The sequence below is a fragment of the Loxodonta africana genome, chromosome 3 (genome assembly GCF_030014295.1).
Source record: "Loxodonta africana isolate mLoxAfr1 chromosome 3, mLoxAfr1.hap2, whole genome shotgun sequence".
NCBI lineage: Eukaryota > Metazoa > Chordata > Mammalia > Proboscidea > Elephantidae > Loxodonta > Loxodonta africana.
Window position 1 is genome coordinate 206,999,234 of NC_087344.1, and position 21,508 is coordinate 207,020,741.

At 45.4% G+C, this 21,508-nt stretch overlaps 1 long non-coding RNA gene across 5 annotated transcripts in view; it reads left to right on the forward strand.

The window, feature by feature from the left end:
* LOC135230829 (uncharacterized) overlaps positions 1-20,225 on the forward strand; it is a 76,948-nt gene extending 56,723 nt beyond the window's left edge. For 2 of the 5 annotated variants that reach the window (XR_010321598.1, XR_010321599.1), the window contains exon 6: positions 11,077-20,225. This is a non-coding gene — a long non-coding RNA (uncharacterized LOC135230829). Of the gene's footprint in view, positions 1-1,193; positions 1,731-11,076 lie in introns of those variants that run through there. The other 3 variants (XR_010321597.1, XR_010321601.1, XR_010321600.1) reach the window with 2 other exon arrangements.
* Positions 20,226-21,508: the final 1,283 nt, after the last annotated feature.

The following is a 21,508-nucleotide window of genomic DNA, read 5'->3' on the forward strand; positions in this document are numbered from 1 at the left end:
ACCAAAGAGGCTGTCCAGGTTTTCTTTAGCACCTCAAAGTCACTGGTCCCTTGTTTCTCCTTAATTCTTCTTCAGAGCAGCCGGGCTTATAGTGCTACCTTTAAGAGGGCAGGATCTGAGCTCAGACTACCCGGGTTTGAATGTGGGCCTCATCTCTTACCAGCTGTGCAATCCTCGCCAAGTTACTTAACCTCTCTGTGCCCCAGATTTCTCACAATAATAAAAGCTAACATTTTCTGAGAGTTTACTATGTGTCCGTGTATACACAGTTCTAATGAATTTACTATTTATTTATTAAATCCTTGTAAGATTATGAAAAACCAACCAAACCCGTTGCCGTCGAGTCGATTCTGACTCATAGCAACCCTGTAAGACAGAGTAGAACGGCCCCATGGAGTTTCCAAGGAGCGCCTGGTGGATTCGAACTGCCGGCCTTTTGGTTAGCAGCTGTAGCTCCTAACCACTGTGCCACCAGGGTTTCCAAAGATTATGAGGTAGGTGCTATTATTACCCCCAACTGAGGCACAGAAAGGAATAATAATAGTAAACACCTCATAAGATTATTGTGTGGATTAAATGAGATATTCTCTGTTAAACTTTAGTTTGAGCATCTAAGAATGTCACTTACTCCTACTATGGACACATGGATCTGAACGCCCTCTCCCTTCTTTTGAGATTTTTAAGAATTCCCCGGGAAAATGAACCACCCACTTCCTTCTGGGACCTCTGGAATCACATGCCCTAAGCTGTCCATCACCCAGACCCTCCCACAAAAGCTGGGCTCTGTTCTGACAGGCTTTCTGCCTCCAGAGTTGTCACAGTTCTAGGGGCCCTGGGGCATGTGTGGGTGGAGAAGTGGGAGTGTGGGGGGTGCTGCAGGGAGGAGGAAGCCTGCAAGCAAAGCAACGTGGTGTACGCGCCTGGCTAGGCAGCGAGTCCAGTTTATGAGATCTGACAGGGCGTCTCACAACAATGCAGAGGGTCTGCAAGCTCACTAGACCAAAAGAGAAGAGAGAGAGAGAGGAGAGGGAATGCCCCAGCCCCTGACCTGCACCAGCACATTCCAGCATGATTGACACTGGTGATGGTCTTTGTTTTCCTACCAGAGCTGACGGGTAGGGGATAGAGACCGGGCCTTTGCTTTTCCTGGCCTTGACACATTTTAAGCTTTTTTTCTTTTATATCTTCCACAGATCAGGATGGAGGGATTTGGTAAACCTAGCCAGAATGTGCATACTAACTGTTGTTTAATCACCATCATTGAACTGAGTGAAAAACTGGTGATTAAACCTTGTGGTAGGGAAAAAACACCAAAAGTTTAGTAAAGGAAAAAGAAAGTTTCACTCAGCATATATTCAAAAAGACAAAAGTGGGAAGCGGACAAGCACACTGCCACAGCCGTGTCTGCCCAAGTCCAGAGAATATTACAGAACAGGCGAGAACGGGAAAACAGACGAGCACGCTGCCACAGCCGTGTCTGCCCAAGTCCAGAGAATATTACAGAACAGGCGAGAACGGGAAAACAGACGAGCACGCTACCACAGCCGTGTCTGCCCGAGTCTGAGGAAATATTACAGAATAGGCGAGAACAGGAAAACAGACGAGCACGCTGTCACAGCCGTGTCTGCCCAAGTCCAGAGAATATTACAGAACAGGCGAGAACGGGAAAACAGACGAGCACGCTGTCACAGCAGTGTCTGCCCAAGTCCAGAGAATATTACAGAACAGGCGAGAACGGGAAAACAGACGAGCACGCTGCCACAGCCGTGTCTGCCCGAGTCTGAGGAAATATTACAGAATAGGCGAGAACGGGAAAACAGACGAGCACGCTGCCACAGCCGTGTCTGCCCGAGTCTGAGGAAATATTATAGAATAGGCGAGAATGGGAAAACAGACGAGCACGCTGTCACAGCCGTGTCTGCCCGAGTCCAGAGAATATTACAGAACAGGCGAGAACGGGAAAACAGACGAGCACGCTGCCACAGCCGTGTCTGCCCGAGTCTGAGGAAATATTATAGAACAGGCGAGAACGGGAAAACGGACGAGCACGCTGCCACAGCCGTGTCTGCCCGAGTCTGAGGAAATATAGAACAGGCGAGAACGGGAAAACGGACGAGCACGCTGCCACAGCCGTGTCTGCCCGAGTCTGAGGAAATATTATAGAACAGGCGAGAACGGGAAAACGGACGAGCACGCTGTCACAGCCGTGTCTGCCCGAGTCTGAGGAAATATTATAGAACAGGCGAGAACGGGAAAACAGACGAGCACGCTGCCACAGCCGTGTCTGCCCGAGTCTGAGGAAATATTATAGAACAGGCGAGAACGGGAAAACAGACGAGCACGCTGCCACAGCCGTGTCTGCCCGAGTCTGAGGAAATATTATAGAATAGGCGAGAATGGGAAAACAGACGAGCACGCTGTCACAGCCGTGTCTGCCCAAGTCCAGAGAATATTACAGAACAGGCGAGAACGGGAAAACAGACGAGCACGCTGCCACAGCCGTGTCTGCCCGAGTCTGAGGAAATATTATAGAATAGGCGAGAATGGGAAAACAGACGAGCACGCTGCCACAGCCGTGTCTGCCCGAGTCTGAGGAAATATTATAGAATAGGCGAGAATGGGAAAACAGACGAGCACGCTGCCACAGCCGTGTCTGCCCAAGTCCAGAGAATATTACAGAACAGGCGAGAACGGGAAAACAGACGAGCACGCTGCCACAGCCGTGTCTGCCCGAGTCTGAGGAAATATTATAGAATAGGCGAGAATGGGAAAACAGACGAGCATGCTGCCACAGCCGTGTCTGCCCAAGTCCAGAGAATATTACAGAACAGGCGAGAACGGGAAAACAGACGAGCACGCTGCCACAGCCGCGTCTGCCCGAGTCTGAGGAAATATTATAGAATAGGCGAGAACGGGAAAACGGACGAGCACGCTGCCACAGCCGTGTCTGCCCGAGTCTGAGGAAATATTATAGAACAGGCGAGAACGGGAAAACAGACGAGCACGCTGCCACAGCCGTGTCTGCCCGAGTCTGAGGAAATATTATAGAACAGGCGAGAATGGGAAAACAGACGAGCACGCTGCCACAGCCGTGTCTGCCCGAGTCTGAGGAAATATTATAGAATAGGCGAGAATGGGAAAACAGACGAGCACGCTGCCACAGCCGTGTCTGCCCAAGTCCAGAGAATATTACAGAACAGGCGAGAACGGGAAAACAGACGAGCACGCTGCCACAGCCGTGTCTGCCCAAGTCCAGAGAATATTACAGAACAGGCGAGAACGGGAAAACAGACGAGCACGCTGCCACAGCCGTGTCTGCCCGAGTCTGAGGAAATATTACAGAATAGGCGAGAACGGGAAAACAGACGAGCACGCTGCCACAGCCGTGTCTGCCCGAGTCTGAGGAAATATTATAGAATAGGCGAGAATGGGAAAACAGACGAGCACGCTGCCACAGCCGTGTCTGCCCAAGTCCAGAGAATATTACAGAACAGGCGAGAACGGGAAAACAGACGAGCACGCTGCCACAGCCGTGTCTGCCCGAGTCTGAGGAAATATTATAGAATAGGCGAGAACGGGAAAATAGACGAGCAGGCTGCCACAGCCGTGTCTGCCCGAGTCTGAGGAAATATTATAGAATAGGCGAGGACGGGAAAACAGACGAGCACGCTGCCACAGCCGTGTCTGCCCGAGTCTGAGGAAATATTATAGAATAGGCGAGAACGGGAAAATAGACGAGCAGGCTGCCACAGCCGTGTCTGCCCGAGTCTGAGGAAATATTATAGAATAGGCGAGGACGGGAAAACAGACGAGCACGCTGCCACAGCCGTGTCTGCCCGAGTCTGAGGAAATATTATAGAATAGGCGAGAATGGGAAAACAGACGAGCACGCTGCCACAGCCGTGTCTGCCCGAGTCTGAGGAAATATTATAGAATAGGCGAGAATGGGAAAACAGACGAGCACGCTGCCACAGCCGTGTCTGCCCGAGTCTGAGGAAATATTATAGAATAGGCGAGAATGGGAAAACAGACGAGCACGCTGCCACAGCCGTGTCTGCCCGAGTCTGAGGAAATATTATAGAATAGGCGAGAATGGGAAAACAGACGAGCATGCTGCCACAGCCGTGTCTGCCCAAGTCCAGAGAATATTACAGAACAGGCGAGAACGGGAAAACAGACGAGCACGCTGCCACAGCCGCGTCTGCCCGAGTCTGAGGAAATATTATAGAATAGGCGAGAACGGGAAAACAGACGAGCACGCTGCCACAGCCGTGTCTGCCCGAGTCTGAGGAAATATAGAATAGGCGAGGACGGGAAAACGGACGAGCACGCTGCCACAGCCGTGTCTGCCCGAGTCTGAGGAAATATTATAGAACAGGCGAGAACGGGAAAACGGACGAGCACGCTGTCACAGCCGTGTCTGCCCGAGTCTGAGGAAATATTATAGAACAGGCGAGAACGGGAAAACGGACGAGCACGCTGCCACAGCCGTGTCTGCCCGAGTCTGAGGAAATATTATAGAACAGGCGAGAACGGGAAAACGGACGAGCACGCTGTCACAGCCGTGTCTGCCCGAGTCTGAGGAAATATTATAGAACAGGCGAGAACGGGAAAACGGACGAGCACGCTGCCACAGCCGTGTCTGCCCGAGTCTGAGGAAATATTATAGAACAGGCGAGAACGGGAAAACGGACGAGCACGCTGTCACAGCCGTGTCTGCCCGAGTCTGAGGAAATATTATAGAACAGGCGAGAACGGGAAAACGGACGAGCACGCTGCCACAGCCGTGTCTGCCCGAGTCTGAGGAAATATTATAGAACAGGCGAGAACGGGAAAACGGACGAGCACGCTGCCACAGCCGTGTCTGCCCGAGTCTGAGGAAATATTATAGAACAGGCGAGAACGGGAAAACGGACGAGCACGCTGCCACAGCCGTGTCTGCCCGAGTCTGAGGAAATATTATAGAACAGGCGAGAACGGGAAAACGGACGAGCACGCTGCCACAGCCGTGTCTGCCCGAGTCTGAGGAAATATTATAGAACAGGCGAGAACGGGAAAACGGACGAGCACGCTGTCACAGCCGTGTCTGCCCGAGTCTGAGGAAATATTATAGAACAGGCGAGAACGGGAAAACGGACGAGCACGCTGTCACAGCCGTGTCTGCCCGAGTCTGAGGAAATATTATAGAACAGGCGAGAACGGGAAAACGGACGAGCACGCTGCCACAGCCGTGTCTGCCCGAGTCTGAGGAAATATTATAGAACAGGCGAGAACGGGAAAACGGACGAGCACGCTGCCACAGCCGTGTCTGCCCGAGTCTGAGGAAATATTATAGAACAGGCGAGAACGGGAAAACGGACGAGCACGCTGTCACAGCCGTGTCTGCCCGAGTCTGAGGAAATATTATAGAACAGGCGAGAACGGGAAAACAGACGAGCACGCTGCCACAGCCGTGTCTGCCCGAGTCTGAGGAAATATTATAGAACAGGCGAGAACGGGAAAACAGACGAGCACGCTGCCACAGCCGTGTCTGCCCGAGTCTGAGGAAATATTATAGAATAGGCGAGAACGGGAAAACGGACGAGCACGCTGTCACAGCCGTGTCTGCCCGAGTCTGAGGAAATATTATAGAACAGGCGAGAACGGGAAAACGGACGAGCACGCTGCCACAGCCGTGTCTGCCCGAGTCTGAGGAAATATTATAGAACAGGCGAGAACGGGAAAACGGACGAGCACGCTGCCACAGCCGCGTCTGCCCGAGTCTGAGGAAATATTATAGAACAGGCGAGAACGGGAAAACGGACGAACACGCTGCCACAGCCGTGTCTGCCCAAGTCTGAGGAAATATTATAGAATAGGCGAGAACGGGAAAACGGACGAGCACGCTGCCACAGCCGCGTCTGCCCGAGTCTGAGGAAATATTATAGAACAGGCGAGAACGGGAAAACGGACGAGCACGCTGTCACAGCCGTGTCTGCCCGAGTCTGAGGAAATATTATAGAACAGGCGAGAACGGGAAAACGGACGAGCACGCTGCCACAGCCGTGTCTGCCCGAGTCTGAGGAAATATTATAGAACAGGCGAGAACGGGAAAACGGACGAGCACGCTGCCACAGCCGCGTCTGCCCGAGTCTGAGGAAATACTATAGAATAGGCGAGAACGGGAAAACAGACGAGCACGCTGCCACAGCCGTGTCTGCCCGAGTCTGAGGAAATATTATAGAACAGGCGAGAACGGGAAAACGGACGAGCACGCTGCCACAGCCGTGTCTGCCCGAGTCTGAGGAAATATTATAGAACAGGCGAGAACGGGAAAACGGACGAGCACGCTGTCACAGCCGCGTCTGCCCGAGTCTGAGGAAATATTATAGAACAGGCGAGAACGGGAAAACAGAAGAGCACGCTGTCACAGCCGCGTCTGCCCGAGTCTGAGGAAATATTATAGAATAGGCGAGGACGGGAAAACAGACGAGCACGCTGCCACAGCCGTGTCTGCCCGAGTCTGAGGAAATATTATAGAACAGGCGAGAACGGGAAAACGGACGAGCACGCTGCCACAGCCATGTCTGCTGGAGTCCGAGGACCATTACAGAGTCATCAGTATATATTAACATTACAAATGAGCAAAACCATTGAAACCTTCACCTTTTGACATATTGGCTAGAAAGTGTGATCCTACATTTTAAATTGTCTTCCTTAATGATCATTGGTACAGGTTTCAGTAATGACAGTCAGGACGGTCTTCACTTGTTCCACAAATTTTCTGTTTTCACTAAATGTTAGTATTAAAAGATAAGAGTGGAAACTCTTGTGTTCTGTTTTATGATTCGTTTATGTGAAAGTTTCCCTAAAAGATATTTTCTAAGGTTATCCTAGCTATTGTCTTTATACCTCAGGGCCCAGTTGATATGTCCTTGTGCGTCCTTGTGAGTGCAGCCCCAGCTGGGTCACATTCTCCATGCTCAAGGACAGAGAATAATGACTCCAATATTATCTCCTAAATCAACCTTCAGAACTTTCTAGCTATGAGTAAAATAATCTGAGATACAAGGGCCCTTCCCTAGGAATGATCATTCATTCTTACCTCCCTGCAGCTACCCTGGCTCCTGAAGCTCCTGTCTGTTCCTGCACCCTGTCTTGTCTTTGGATCTGCTAATACCTTCTCACCCCTTGGAATATCACCTCCCTCAGATGGTCCCTTGTTTCCTCTTCCAGCCCCCACCTCTCACCATGGCTGGATTAGGTGACCTTCCTAGTTACTCTTCTAGCTCCAGCTCTTACCACCCATATTGTTTAGTGATGTTCTATTTACTTGTCTGGAGCCCTGGTGGTGCAGTGGTCAAGAGCTCGGCTGCTAATGAAAAGGTTAGCAGTTCGAAACCACCAGTCATTACTTGGAAACCCTATGGGGCAGTTCTACTCTGTCCTATAGGGTTTCTATGAGTTGGAATTGACTCTGTGGCAATGGGTTTGGGTTTTGGCATTTACTTGTCTGCTTCCTCCTCCCATCAGCATGAAGGCATAAGCATCTCATTCATCTTAGATTCCCAGTGCCGTGCACAGAGTCAGGCTGTCACTAAATAATCAGTACCTGTTTACTGACCAGTGTTTGTACATGTCCACCCTGTCCCCACCATTCTCCTACATGCCGTGGACCCCCTAGACGTGGAGGGCCTGATTCCTGCATTCAAAGAGGACAATGAAAGGCAGAAAGCACTCACAGAGTCATTCAGTTAGTTAGTGGTAAATCCTGACTGGGGTGAAAAGGTATGCAACACACTCCAGCTTAAACAAGGGCACATTGATGGGGCAGAGCAAAAAAAGGCACCCACTGAATGTGTGAACTCCTCCCGAGTGGACACATCAATGAAAGTCAAGCCTAAGCAGAGACAGAAGAACACAGACCCACACAGAAGGCCTCACTGCCTAGGTTGGTGCTTTTCCAGACACCTAGTTAGTTCATCCCAGGAGCCCCTGGGTGGTACAAATGGTTACTGTGCTCAGCTTCTAACAGAAAGGTTGGCAGTTCAAGTCTGCCCAGAGGCACCTTGGAAGAAAGGTCTGGTGATCTACTTCCAAAAAATCAGCCACTGAAAGCCCTAGGGAACACAGCTCTACTCTGACACACATGGGATCGTCATGGGTTGGAGTCAATGACAACTGGTGGTGGTGGAGCTCCTCCTGGGGTAACAATTCTGATGAGGCGAGCAGGTGCCCCAGGTGACCAGCTTTACAGGGAGCCCTTACCTACCTCTGGCAGACAAACCCACTTCCCAGTCCTCACAATTGCAGACTTTCTTTTCTACTCTAGTCAGCTAATACCAAACTCGAGTCCTTGGGCTTAAGGGGAACCAGAAGAAAAAGTATTTGGGTGATGGGGGCACATTTCTTTGCCACTGGACAGATTTCCCAAAAGATATCTCCTAACAAATCAGCAGCATTCTTTTTCTGCAGGACAGAGACAATGAAGATTAACGTTTGGGGTCTGGGACAGCGATTAGTCTGACCCTGAGCGGGGTCGGTATGTGTGCACCTGGAACATAGGATTCCATGATCTTAGTGCTGTCCCGGTGACTGGTTTCTGCTGGCCCACTATTTAATCTGTTTTGTATTCCTGCCACATTGCTTATGTGTGCATCTAGTCTTCTTAATATAGGCATACGCTCCTTCAGGGCAGGGTATGTATTATGGTGCTTCCTTTGTATTTTAGCACAGTCCTGGGGACTTGGGAGAGGGAGAGACAACCTTGATGAGATGATATAAAAATCAAGAAAGGCATTTGGCACAAAGCTCCAGGCCTATCCATGGTCTTTCCAACCAAGTGTACTTGGATTGCCCTAAATTTAGTCTTCTGATTTTATTAGTTTTATAAACATCTAGCTGAAAGTCTGTGGAAAACTTCTGTAACAGGGAAACAGGCTCCACAAAAAATGAGTGCAATTTATTGTGGAAGTTCATAAAAGCTTTTCTGAGGCTACTAGGAAGCTTAGGTTAAAGTTAAGCAAAGGCCAGAGTTGCCTCCTGATTTTGGAGTAAAATCTGGCTCTACCAGACACCTCCCTTCAGTGAGCAATGGAGGCCAGATTTGGCAAGACAGCATGAAGAAAACTTATGGCTGGGACCAGTTTCCTTTTTCCACAAACACTAAAATTAGTTTTGCGTTCATCTAACCCTTGCAGCTGAGAGATCTGCAATAGCAAAGCAGTGACCTTTCTGGTGTCCAAGAAGAAATGACTAAGGAAAAACAGAAGAGTCATCTTCAAATATTTGAACTTTTTTTTTTAGAGAGAGGTGACTGCTTCTGTACTACTTACTATGGGAATGGGCCAGCACCAAGGATAGAAGCCACACGGAGGCTGATTTCAGCTCAGCATGAGAAACAATTTCTTATTGCTTTCAGCCATCTGAAATGGAAGGGTCTGCTTTTTGGGGTAATGAGTTTCCTAAAACTGAAGACATTTTTTAAATATTTAATTTTGTTTTTTGAACACACAAAACAATAAATGTTGGAGAGGCTGTGGAGAGATTGGAACACTTATACACTGCTGGTGGGATTGTAAAATGGTACAACCACTTTGGAAATAGATTTGGCGCTTCCTTAAAAAGCTAGAAATAGAACTACCATACGATCCAGCAATCCCGCTCCTTGGACTATATCCTAGAGAAAAAAGAGCCTTTACACAAACAGATATATGCACACCCATGTTCATTGCAGCACTGTTTACAATAGCAAAAAGATAGAAGCAACCAAGGTGCCCATCAACAGATGCATGGATAAATAAATTGTAGTATATTCACACAATGGAATACTACGCATCGATAAAGAACAGTGATAAATCTGTGAAACATTTCATAACATGGAGGAACCTGGAAGGCATTATGCTGAGTGAAATTAGTCAGTTGCAAAAGGACAAATATTGTATAAGACCACTATTATAAGAACTCCAGACATAGTTTAAACAGAGAAGAAAATATTCTTTGATGGTTACAAGAGGGGGGAGTGAGGGGGGTGGGAGAGGGGGAGAGGGGGTAATCACTAACTAGATAGTAGATAATAACTACTTTAGGTAAAGGGAAAGACAACACACAATACAGGCAAGGTCAGCACAACTGGACTAAACCAAAAGCAAAGAAGTTTCTGCAATAAACTGAATGCTTCGAAGGCTAGTGTAGCAGGGGCGGGGGTTTGGGGACCATGGTTTCAGGGGACATCTAAGTCAGTTGGCATAATAAAATCCCACTTTGGAGAGTGGCGTCTAGGGTCTTAAAGACTAGAGTTTCTAAGGAGCGCCTGGTGGATTTAAACTGCCAACTTTTTCATTAGCAGCCATAGCTCTTAACCACTACCCCACCAGGGTTTCCAGTAATGTATACAGTAAGATGAAATTCAAAAGGAACAAAAAAGGTATATTATGAAAAGTTTGCACCCTTCCCACTCCATGGTTTGCATATATTCAGCTTTCTTCTGAAGAGGCAAGCTTTGTTACCTGGTGTTTAATCAAAGGCCAGACAACTCTCTAAGAGGCATATGATAAACGGGCCTTGGCTTCTGACGCTGTACAAGACAATCGCTGGAGAACCTTTCAAATCTCTTGGGTCTCCCACTTTAAATTTCCAGGTTCTCTCACGAAATACAAATCCACTTCTCAAGGATTGGGCTGGAAGCTTAGACTTGACGGTGGCAATGCTGGGCCAGGCTCTGAGAAGCCCTATGGCAATAGACACATGTCATTAGAGGAATAAAAAAAAAAGAGGAATAGCTAAGGAAAATGGAATGGAGATCGCTGTGCAAAGGTGGAGAAATTCTTTTACCAAACGTAGTCCTCCCCCACTGAAGTTCAAAACAGGAACAGAAATGCAGAGTGATTGGATGGGTGGGGGTCAACAACTGGGGGAAGGGGCTTTGGGGGAAGAGGGAGCCTGGGGGAAAGAGTAGAATGGAACGGTGATGGTATCAGTCAGGAACTGTGGAAAGTCCTCACTGCAGTGACCCCGGACAGTGGCCTTTCCTGCCTGTTAGAACACACCAAGTGCTCTTCTTGGTCTTTATTCCTGCCTGTCTATTGTTTTTTCCAGATTTCTCAAATGCTTCGAAAGCCTGTGCCAGAGACCTAGGAAGCATGGTTAGTCCCCTCAAGTACCGAGCTGGACTGTATAAATGGAGTCTCTTTTCAAGTATCTTGGAAGATTCAAAGGTCTTTTTGACTTTGAAGGTGAGCTCAAGCCTCTGATCCTGACAGATGAGGTTCATCTGCAGCCTTCAAGGGCATCCACACCTAACAAATCCAGGCGGCATCTGTCTTATTTTGGGATATTTCCCCAGCACGAATGGAAGGAAGTGAAAAAAGGCAGAGCCTTCAAGCAGGGCTCCAGACTGGTCTTCAACAACAAGAGGTACAAGAGCCCACCTTGCCTATCTCTGGTCCAGCTTCTTCGAGGGAAATCAAACAATAAGACCATTCCATTACCATCGTTGTAAAGATGGCAGCTATTCATTTTAAATGCCAAGTAGTCAGTATTAACCAAATGTAAATTGAAGAGAAGGCGTATATTTTTCTAGGCGTCCATTCACATCAGAAATAACAGAACACGTGGCGAGCAGAATTGGAAAGTATTTAAACAGTTTCTCACCCAAGATGAACACACAGGTTATCTCATGAGGCGGATCACATGGCTCCGTGCTTGCAAGTAAGTGTGGCTTAAGTTTCACAAGCATCTGCTCACATATTAAGCACTTATCGACACTTTGTTCGGCGACCTTGGCCACAGGGCTCCCTGAAATGAGAGCTGGGCTGAGGCTGGGACTGTGGACGTCACCAAAAGCTACTTGAGGCAATGTTACTTGCACGAAAAATCCACTTCTACCAATCTCAATAATAATATCAAGGACAAAGGTAATGTTAGGAAGAGCTAACGTACAATAGCATCTAAAAGAATACCTAGGAAGAAATTTAATCAGGGAGGTGAGAGACTTATACACTGAAAACAATAAAACTTTGCTGAAAGAAATTAAAGAAGACTTAAATCAATGAAAAGATATTCTGTGTTCGTGGATTGGAAGACTTAATATTGTTTGGATGTCAGTACTACTCAAATTAATCTACAGATTCAACACAATCCCTATCAAAACCCTAACATCCTGTTTTGAAAAAATGGAAAAGCTGATCTTCAAATTCATATGGAATTACAAGGGGACCCAGATAGCCAAAATAATCTGGAAAAAGAAAAACAAAGTAGGGGGACTCACACTTCCTGATTTCAAAATATACTATAAAGCTACAGTAAACAAAAACGTGTGAGACTTGTATAAGAATAGACATATAGACAAAGGGAATATAATTGAGAATCCAGAAATAAACCCATACATCTATGTCAACTGAGTTTTTACAAGGATGCCAAGTCCATTCGATGAGGAAAGAATGTCTTCAACAAATGGTGGTGAGACAACTGTATCTCCATGTGTAAAAAAATGAAGTTGGACCCCTACCTTGTACCTATACGAAAATCAACTCAAAATGGATTAATGGTCTAAATATAATAACGAAAACCATAAAAATCTTAGAAGACATAGGGGTAATGCTTCAAAACCTTGTTTTTGCAGATGGTTTCTTTTTTCTTTTTTTTTAATTTATTTTTTACTATTGTAGTTTAGATGAAGGTTTACAGAACAAACCAGCTTCTTATTAAATAGTACACACATTGTTTTGTGACACTGATTACCAACCCCATGGCATGTCGACACTCTCCCTTCTTGACCTTGGGTTCCCTATTACCAGCTTTCCTGTCCTCTTCCCGCCTCCAATCCCTGCCCCTGGACCTGTGTGCCCCTTGTCTCATTTTTTTTATGGGCCTGTCCAATCCTTGCCAATGGTTTCTTAATATGACACCAAAAACATGAGAAACAAAAGAAAAAAGTAGATAAATTTAACTTCATCAAAATGAAAAACTTTTGTGCATCAAAGAACTTTAACAAGAAAGTGAAGAGACAACCTACAGAATGGGAAAAAATATTTGGGAACCATACTTTTCATAAGGGTTTAATATCCAGAATATAAAAAGAACTCCTGTGACTCCACAACAAAATGACAAACAGCTCAATTTAAAAATGGGCAAAGCAGTTGAATAGATATTTCTCCAAAGAAGATATACACATGCCCAAAAAGCACATAAAAAGATGCTCGTTAGTCATCAGGGAAATGCAAATCAAAGTTAGAATGAAATACCACTTCATACGCACTAGGATGGCTATTATCAGAAAAGTGGAAAATAACAAGTGTTGGCAAGGACAAGGGGAAATGGAAACCCTCATGCACTGCTGGCGGGAATGTAAAATGGTACAGCCACTGTGGAAAATGGTTTGGCACCTTCTCAAAAAGTTAAGTATAAAATTGCCAAATGACCCAGCAATTCCATTCCTAGGCATACACCTAAAAAGTCTTGAAAGCAGGGACTGAAATAGAGACTTCCACACCAGTGTTGTTTAGCGGCATTGTTCACAATAGCCACAAGGCCAAAACAACCCAAGCCCATCAACAGATGAATGGATAACCAAAATGTGGTATATCTAAACAATGGGATATTATTCAGCCATAAAGAGCAATGAAGCTGTGATATATGCTGTCACATGGATGAAACTTGGAAACATTACACTAATAAGTCAGAAACAAAAGGACGGATATTATATGACCCCATTTATATGAAATATATAGAATAGGCAAATGCACAGGGACAAAAGCTCATTGTGATGGCCAGAGCTTAGAGGAGAGGGGAATGGGTTATCGCTAAGGAGCACTGATTTCTGTTTGGGGTGATGAAAAATTTTTAGAAGTGAATAATGGTGATGGTTGTGCAATGTGGTGAATGTAACTAATGTCATTGAATTGTACTCTAAAAATGGTTCAAATGGCAAATGTTTTGTTATATATATTTTACCAAAATAAATTTTTTTAAAAAAAAGAGTTAACATATTTAAGTTCCTACCGTAGGAGATATTTGCAAAGAATTTGGCACATATGCTCTCATTTTCTGCTCACAGCCCTTATTAGATAGGTCTGAGTTCATAGCAACCTTGATTTACAGATGAGGAAGCTGAAGCTTAGAGAGGGGAAAACAGGTTTCCAAGCTCGCGCACAAGCCAAGGCACAAGCCAGGCTGCCTAGCTCCTTGGATTCTGCTGTTAACTCTTCTGAGAGGAGTCAACGCAGGAGAAAACACAACACAACAGGGTAATTCCGAAGAATGAGCTAAGGGAAAAAAAAGAAGTGAACCATTAGCAAAGTGAATGCTGGGAAAGCCACGGGCAGGATGTGGTGACAGGCATGAAGCAGGTCGAGGTGAGTGCTATAGAACTAAATCTGTTCGTAGAACAATAGGCCTATCAGTGTGGTAGGGGAGGCCTGTGCCTTAAAGGAGCCCTGCTGACTGGCTATCATTTCTCCCTGGAAGGATCCCACCTCCCCCACAGGGCTGAACTCAGCTTTCTCCAGCATTGGTGGGTGAAGGAAATACCTGCTCTTCAGGTGGAACCAAGCCCCCCTCCCCCTCCCTAGTACATTCCTATAACCCATACAAGAACCCACTGACTGGATCAGGCTCTGGATATGACCTCAGTGTTCAGAGTGTATTGTGAAGAGGCTGTATTGGCTTAAAGCAGTCACAGTGGGCTGAGTACGTTTATCTCTAAAGAACGAACACGTATCCCGCATAAGCAGGAAACCCTATCAATTTAGCAATGTGAGAAATGGAGAGACTTTTAGCAAAAACTAGTATGAATGGTGTAAGTTGTGGGAGAACAGAAACAGTGGCCTATTTGTCTTAATGAACTATACTTATTGCCAAACACAAAAAGAAGAACAAAAAGTGTTTTTGGTATACCACAAACAAGTGTTTCCCGTTGTCGTTGAGTAGATTCCAACCCATAGGTAATTAGAAATAACCCTCGTTCATCCAATCTCTCCATTACAAAGACATCTTCTATTTCTGTGTTCTGGGCACACCTCATTCACATATGCCTCAGCCCTACTGGGGAGGCTTTGTGAGTTCTGAGGTTTCTTTCTCTCTTGCTTAGAGGAAGAGGCATCCGGCATGCAGAGGAGGGGTCTATGCGCAGTTCTTCCATTTTTCGTACTAGGCTAGGGACAGAAAAACTTTTTGGCTCACAGGACACCACTGACATGCTGTTCTAAGCAGAAGGCCTCATCACACTATAGAATTTCTGTACCCAAGCCACCTGCAGCTTTACCCAGATCCCTTCTTCCCTTTGAGAGCTAATACACTGAAAACCCTCAGTGCTGTCCTGCTTTGAACACAGAGAGCCAAGAATGTACTGCCACTGCTGTGCCGGAGCTCAGTCTTAGTGGTCATGAGAGCTGATGGTAAATCTCCAGAAATTTTCTGAGCCGACTGTGAAGTCGTTGGTATTTTGAAATTGGCCATAGTGGAAGTATTTACACCATAGAAATTTGGAAATACTACAAATTGTGGCCCTTTTTTTGAGAACCAAAAATAAGAGGCCATGGTTCATCACCAAACGTGTCATGCACTTACATAGTTTTCAGCAAACCTTGCTGAGTTTATTGACTGAGTGCCAGACCCTGTCGTGGGTACAAGAGCTATGGAGATAGGTGATGCATGATGCTTGGACTAAAAGAGGCCCCATCAACTTTGACCATTCTTATGCCTCCTGCTGAGACAACTGAACAGACTTCGGGCGATTCACACTTGTTATTGAGATATTCTCAAGTCTCTCCCACTTGCCATTATCAAGTATCCTGAGAAAGGTGTTCATAAGCTTGTAACCAATTCATCTCAAATTAACATCTTTACTAAATAGCAGAAAAATCAAGTACCTGACCCTTTAGAAATATTTTTCTTCCACTTTTTCTTCTTCTCCTGACCCTTTTTTTCTCCGGTTCCTTGGGGGGGTTTTCATGCCAAAGAAAAAGGAACATAGGGTAACTCCTTTGGGTAACTTGGGGCATTTGCTTTTGCTAGTGCCTTTGGGAGTTCTGTAAACTGGTTAATAGGGATTTCAAAAATGCTATTTATCATTTACCTGTTGCCATCAAGTCAATTCTGACTCATAGCGACCCTTGAGATGACACAACCTTGCTTGCTGAAAATGAAGAAGGCTCGAAGCACTGACTGATGAAGATCAAAGACTACAGCCTTCAGTATGGATTACACCTTAACATAAAGAAAACAAAAATTCTCACAACTGGACCAATAAGCAACATCATGATAAACAGAAAATATTGAGGTTGTTAAGGATTTCATTTTGCTTGGATCCACAATCAACATCCGTGGAGGCAGCAGTCTAGAAATCAAACGACACATTGCGTTGGGCAAATCTGCTGCAAAAGTCCTCTTTAAAGTGTTAAAAAGCAACGATGTCACTTTGAGGACTAAGGCTCACCTGACACAAGCCATGGTATTTTCAATTGCCTTTTTCATATGCATGCAAGAGCTGGACAATGAATAAGGAAGGCTGACAAAGAACTGATACTTTTGAATTATGGACTACCAGAATAAAGAACAAATCTTAGAAGAGATATAGCCAGAATGCTCCTGAGAAGTGAGGGTGGCGAGATTTCGTCTCACATACTTTGGACATTTTTCTTAGTCGTCTAGTGCTGCTATAACAGAAATACCACAAGTGGATGGCTTTAACAAAGAGAATTTATTCTCTCACAGCTAGTAGGCTACAAGTCCACGTTCAGGGCATCAGCTCCAGGGGAAGGCTTTCTCTCCCTGTTGGCTTTGGAAGAATGTCCTTGTCATCAATTTTCCCTTGGTCTGGGAGCAACTCAGTGCAGGAACCTCAGGTCCTGTGTTCCTCGCGCTGCTTCTTTCTTGGTGGTATGAGGTCCCCTTGTCTCCGCTCGCTTCTCTCTTTTATATCTCAAAAGAGACTAGCTTAAGACACTATCTAATTTTATAGATCTTACCAATATAACTGCCACTAATCCATCTCATTAACATCATAGTGATAGGATTTAAAATACAGAGGGAAATCACATCAGATGACAAAATGGTAGCTGATCATGCAGTACTGGGAATCATGACCTGGCCAAGGTGACACATATTTTGGGGGGATACAATTCAATCCATGACAGACATGTTACAGGAAGGACCAGTCCCTGGAGAAGGACATCATACATGCTCAGCTAAAAAGAGGTAGGGCCTCATCGAGATGGATTGACACAGTGACTGCAACAGTGGGCTCAAACGTAGCAACAATTGTGAGGATGGCACTATAAGTTGGAACAGACTCGAAGGCACAGAACAACAACATTTATCGTTTATGTTTTAATCGTGTACCACAAATGGGTTTCTCACTAGTTTGCCCTTCCCCTCTGGTTTTAATTACATAGCTCGGTGTTCAGCATAAAAAATGCAAAAGAGAAAAAAAGACTATGTTATATGACCCTAATGCTTCTGTTGGCCGGAGCTGGAGTTAACCTCCTGGTTCTGCCACTCATCTGCTAAATAACCCCGAGCTATATAAAAACAGAAAAAAAAAAAGAAAGAAATCTTTTCTTTTTTTATAGCTTTCCTAATCAGTGTGTAACAGGATGACCTTTCCACCCACAGGGGCATTTAAAGGATTAACTGTGGGCCACTACGATACTTAGAAAAGATAAAAGCAGTTGGTTACTATTAATCCAAGCTGGGCTAGTCCCATAGACAGGCTCTGCATTGTCTAGGTTATTAAAAGCCTTGGGTCCCTTACCCCCCACAAGAGCCATAATCTGATTAAAAGAACCTAAAACCATGACTGCTCAGAATTTCTGTTGAGGAAAAAGAGTCAGTGCTGTGGTTGCTCACAGGAAATGACGCAGGATCGGGTAACAGCCTGAAAGACCTGGGTTATGGGTGAACATGACTCCGGACATTCTCTTAGAGGAGCATGGAAATGGAAAACAAGTGTCAGCACCGAATATTCCCCTCTATTTATTTCTCCTTCTTTTGGGCTTCAGTTCTTTATCTTTGCTGATCCTTGTAGATACTTGCATTTTTAAGCCTCCTCTTTTTTTTATAAAGGTTCCGAGCATTTTTGGAACACTTACTCTGTGATACATTCCTAAAACCAAAACCAAACCCATTGCCATCAAAACGATTCTGACCCAGAATAGAACTGCCCCATAGGGTTTCCAGGGCTGTAAGTCTTTATGAAAAAAAAAAAAAGCACACTGTCAAATCTCTCTCCTACGGAGCGGCCGATGGATTTGAACCGCCAGTCTTTCAGATAGCAGTCAGGCATTTCAACCATTGTGTCTCCAGGGCTCCTCCTGTGATGCATGCTGGGGATATTTTGGAGAACAAGTTGCTGTTCCTTCCCCCAAAGAAGTATGTCTTAGTTTCCCAGTACTGCTGTAACAGAAACAAGTGTGTGGCTTTAAAGGATAGGTATTTATTTTCTCACAGTTTAGGAGGCTTCAAGTCCAAATTCAGAGCGTGGATCTAGGGGGAGGGCCTCTCTTTTCTACTTCAGCTTCTAACCTGTTGCCAATGGTCAACTCATAGTGACCCTATAGGACAGGGTAGAACTAACTGCCCCATAGGATTTCCTAGGCTGTGATCCTTATTAGAAGCAGATTGCCACACCATTGTTCCAAGGAACAGCTGGTGGGTTCAAACCACTGAAGTTTTGGTTTGCAGCTGAGCACTTTAACCACTGTGCCACAAGGACTCCTTATTCAGCTTGGAGTTCTTGGACTTGTAGATACATCTGCCTCCGTAGTGTCTGTCTTTACCCTATTTCTGCTTGCTTCTGTGCTTAATCTGCTCTGTTTACATCTCAAAAGTGATTAAGACAAACCCTACACTTATTAACAAAGAAAATCCCATTCCCAAATGGGATTACTTCCACAGGTGTATCGGTTGGATTCCAAAAGTATGATAGAAAGTATGATAGAGTAGAATACGATGATATAAGTATCTCTAAGTCAAGCTGGTCACATTAGGAGGAACTTCCTGGAAGAGGCGATACTGGGGTTAGTTCAGGGACAAGGAGATGCTAGCCAGGGGAGTGATGGGAAAAGGGTATTTCAAGCAGAGGGAAGAAAAGGTGCACAGAGATGTAAGAGAACAGTAAGTTCTCTTACCTCTCTTTCAAGTAAGAAAAGAGACTTCAAAGAACTCTCTGGAGTTTAAGGTTTGGGCAGGGTGGCATGGCGGGAGATGAGCCAGCAGAAGCCAGTCCCAGGATGCATCTATAAGTCTTGCTAAAGAACTTGCAGTTTATCTAGGAGAAAAAAGGAACTATTGAAGTATTTTAAGCAGGGGAATGGACTAGTTAGAATTGTGATTTAAAAAGCATTTTTAAATATAATTATAATAGTAAAATCTGTTGATATTTATTGAGCACTTATTATGTGCCAGGCATGTTTTAAGCACTTTTCTTGATATAACGCATTTCATTCTCACAACAGTCTTGCCTGAAGCCAAATGGTAGCAGTAAGTGGGGCCAGGATGCAAACCACGCCAGGCTGCCACCAGTGACCCTGCTCTCAGCCACTAAACTATAAACATATCTTATGTTATTGGCGTACTAATATTAATATAAATTCTCATTGCTTATCTTTTCCTTGTTGTTTTTCAATTTTAAACCAATTTTTACTCCCAGCAATTCTCATGCACGAAAGAGGTTTGACTGTGAAAAACTCTAGATTTCAGTTATCTTCAATAAGGCCTAGGGGATCCCAAATTAGAAAGCATGCACAGAAAATTCTGTGCTGGCTGGACTTCTTTGTGTGATGGTTGCACAGTCCCTCAGAGAAGATAACTCTGCAAGACTCCATCAGCCTGAGACCAGAAGAACTAGATGGTGCCCAGCTACCACCAATGACCACGGCGACAGGGAACACAACAGAGTCTCTGATGGAGCAGGAGAAAAGCAGAGTGTAGAACTCAAATTCATGTGGAAAGGCCAGACTTAATGGTTTGACTGAGACTAGAGGAAGCCCAGAAGACATGGCCCCCAAACTCTCTGTTAACCCAGAACTAAAACCATTCCCGAAGCCAACTCTTCAGACAAAGATTAGACTGGACTATAAAACACAAAATGATATTTGTGAAGAGTGTGCTTCCTAGTTCAAGTAGATACAGAAGACTCAATGGCCGTTCCTGTCTGGAAGCAAGATGAGAAGGTAGAAAGGGATCGGAGCTGGTTGAATGGACACAGGAAATTCTGGGCGGAAAGAGGGAGTGTGCTGTCACATTATAGGGAGAGCAACTAGGGTCACGTAACAATGTGCGTGTAAATTTTTTTTTTTTTTTTTATAATAACTTTTATTAAGCTTCAAGTGAACGTTTACAAATCCAATCAGTCTGTCACATATAAGTTTACATACATCTCACTCCCTACTCCCACTTACTCTCCCCGTCTTGAGTCAGCCCTTTCAGTCTCTCCTTTCTTGACAATTTTGCCGGCTTCCCACTCTCTCTATCCTCCCATCCCCCCTCCAGACAAGAGTTGCCAACACAATCTCAAGTGTCCACCTGATATAATTAGCTCACTCTTCATCAGCATCTCTCTCCCACCCGCTGACCAGTCCCTTTCATTTCTGATGAGTTGTCTTCGGGGATGGTTCCTGTCCTGTGTCAACTGAAGGTCTGGGGAGCATGGCCGCCGGGATTCCTCCAGTCTCAGTCAGACCATTAAGTTTGGTCTTCTTATGAGAATTTGGGGTCTGCATCCCACTGATCTCCTGCTCCCTCAGGGGTCCTCTGCTGATCTCCCTGTCAGGGCAGTCATCAATTGTGGCCGGGCACCAACTAGTTCTTCTGGTCTCAGGATGATGTAGGTCTCTGGTTCATGCGGCCCTTTCTGTCTCTTGGGCTCTTAGTTGTCATGTGGGCTTGGTGTTCTTCATTTTTCTTTGCTCCAGGTGGGTTGAGACCAATTGCTGCATCTTAGATGGCTGCTTGTTAGCATTTAAGACCCCAGACGCCACATTTCAAAGTGGGATGCAGAATGATTTCATAATAGAATTATTTTGCCAATTGACTTAGAAGTCCCCGCAAACCATGCTCCCCAGACCCCCGCGCTTGCTCCGCTGACCTTTGAAGCATTCGTTTTATCCCGGAAACTTCTTTGCTTTTGGTCCAGTCCAATTGAGCTGACCTTCCATGTATTGAGTGTTGTCTTTCCCTTCACCTAAAGCAGTTCTTATCTACTGATTAATCAATAAAAAAACCCTCTCCCACCCTCCCTCCCTCCCCCCGCCGTAACCACAAAAGTATGTGTTCTTCTCAGGTTTACTGTTTCTCAAGATCTTATAATAGTGGTCTTATACAATATTTGTCCTTTTGCCTCTGACTCATTTCGCTCAGCATAATGCCTTCCAGGTTCCTCCATGTTATGAAATGTTTCAGAGACTCGTCACTGTTCTTTATCGATGCGTAGTATTCCATTGTGTGAATATACCACAATTTATTTAACCATTCATCCGTTGATGGACACCTTGGTTGCTTCCAACTTTTTGCTATTGTAAACAGAGCTGCA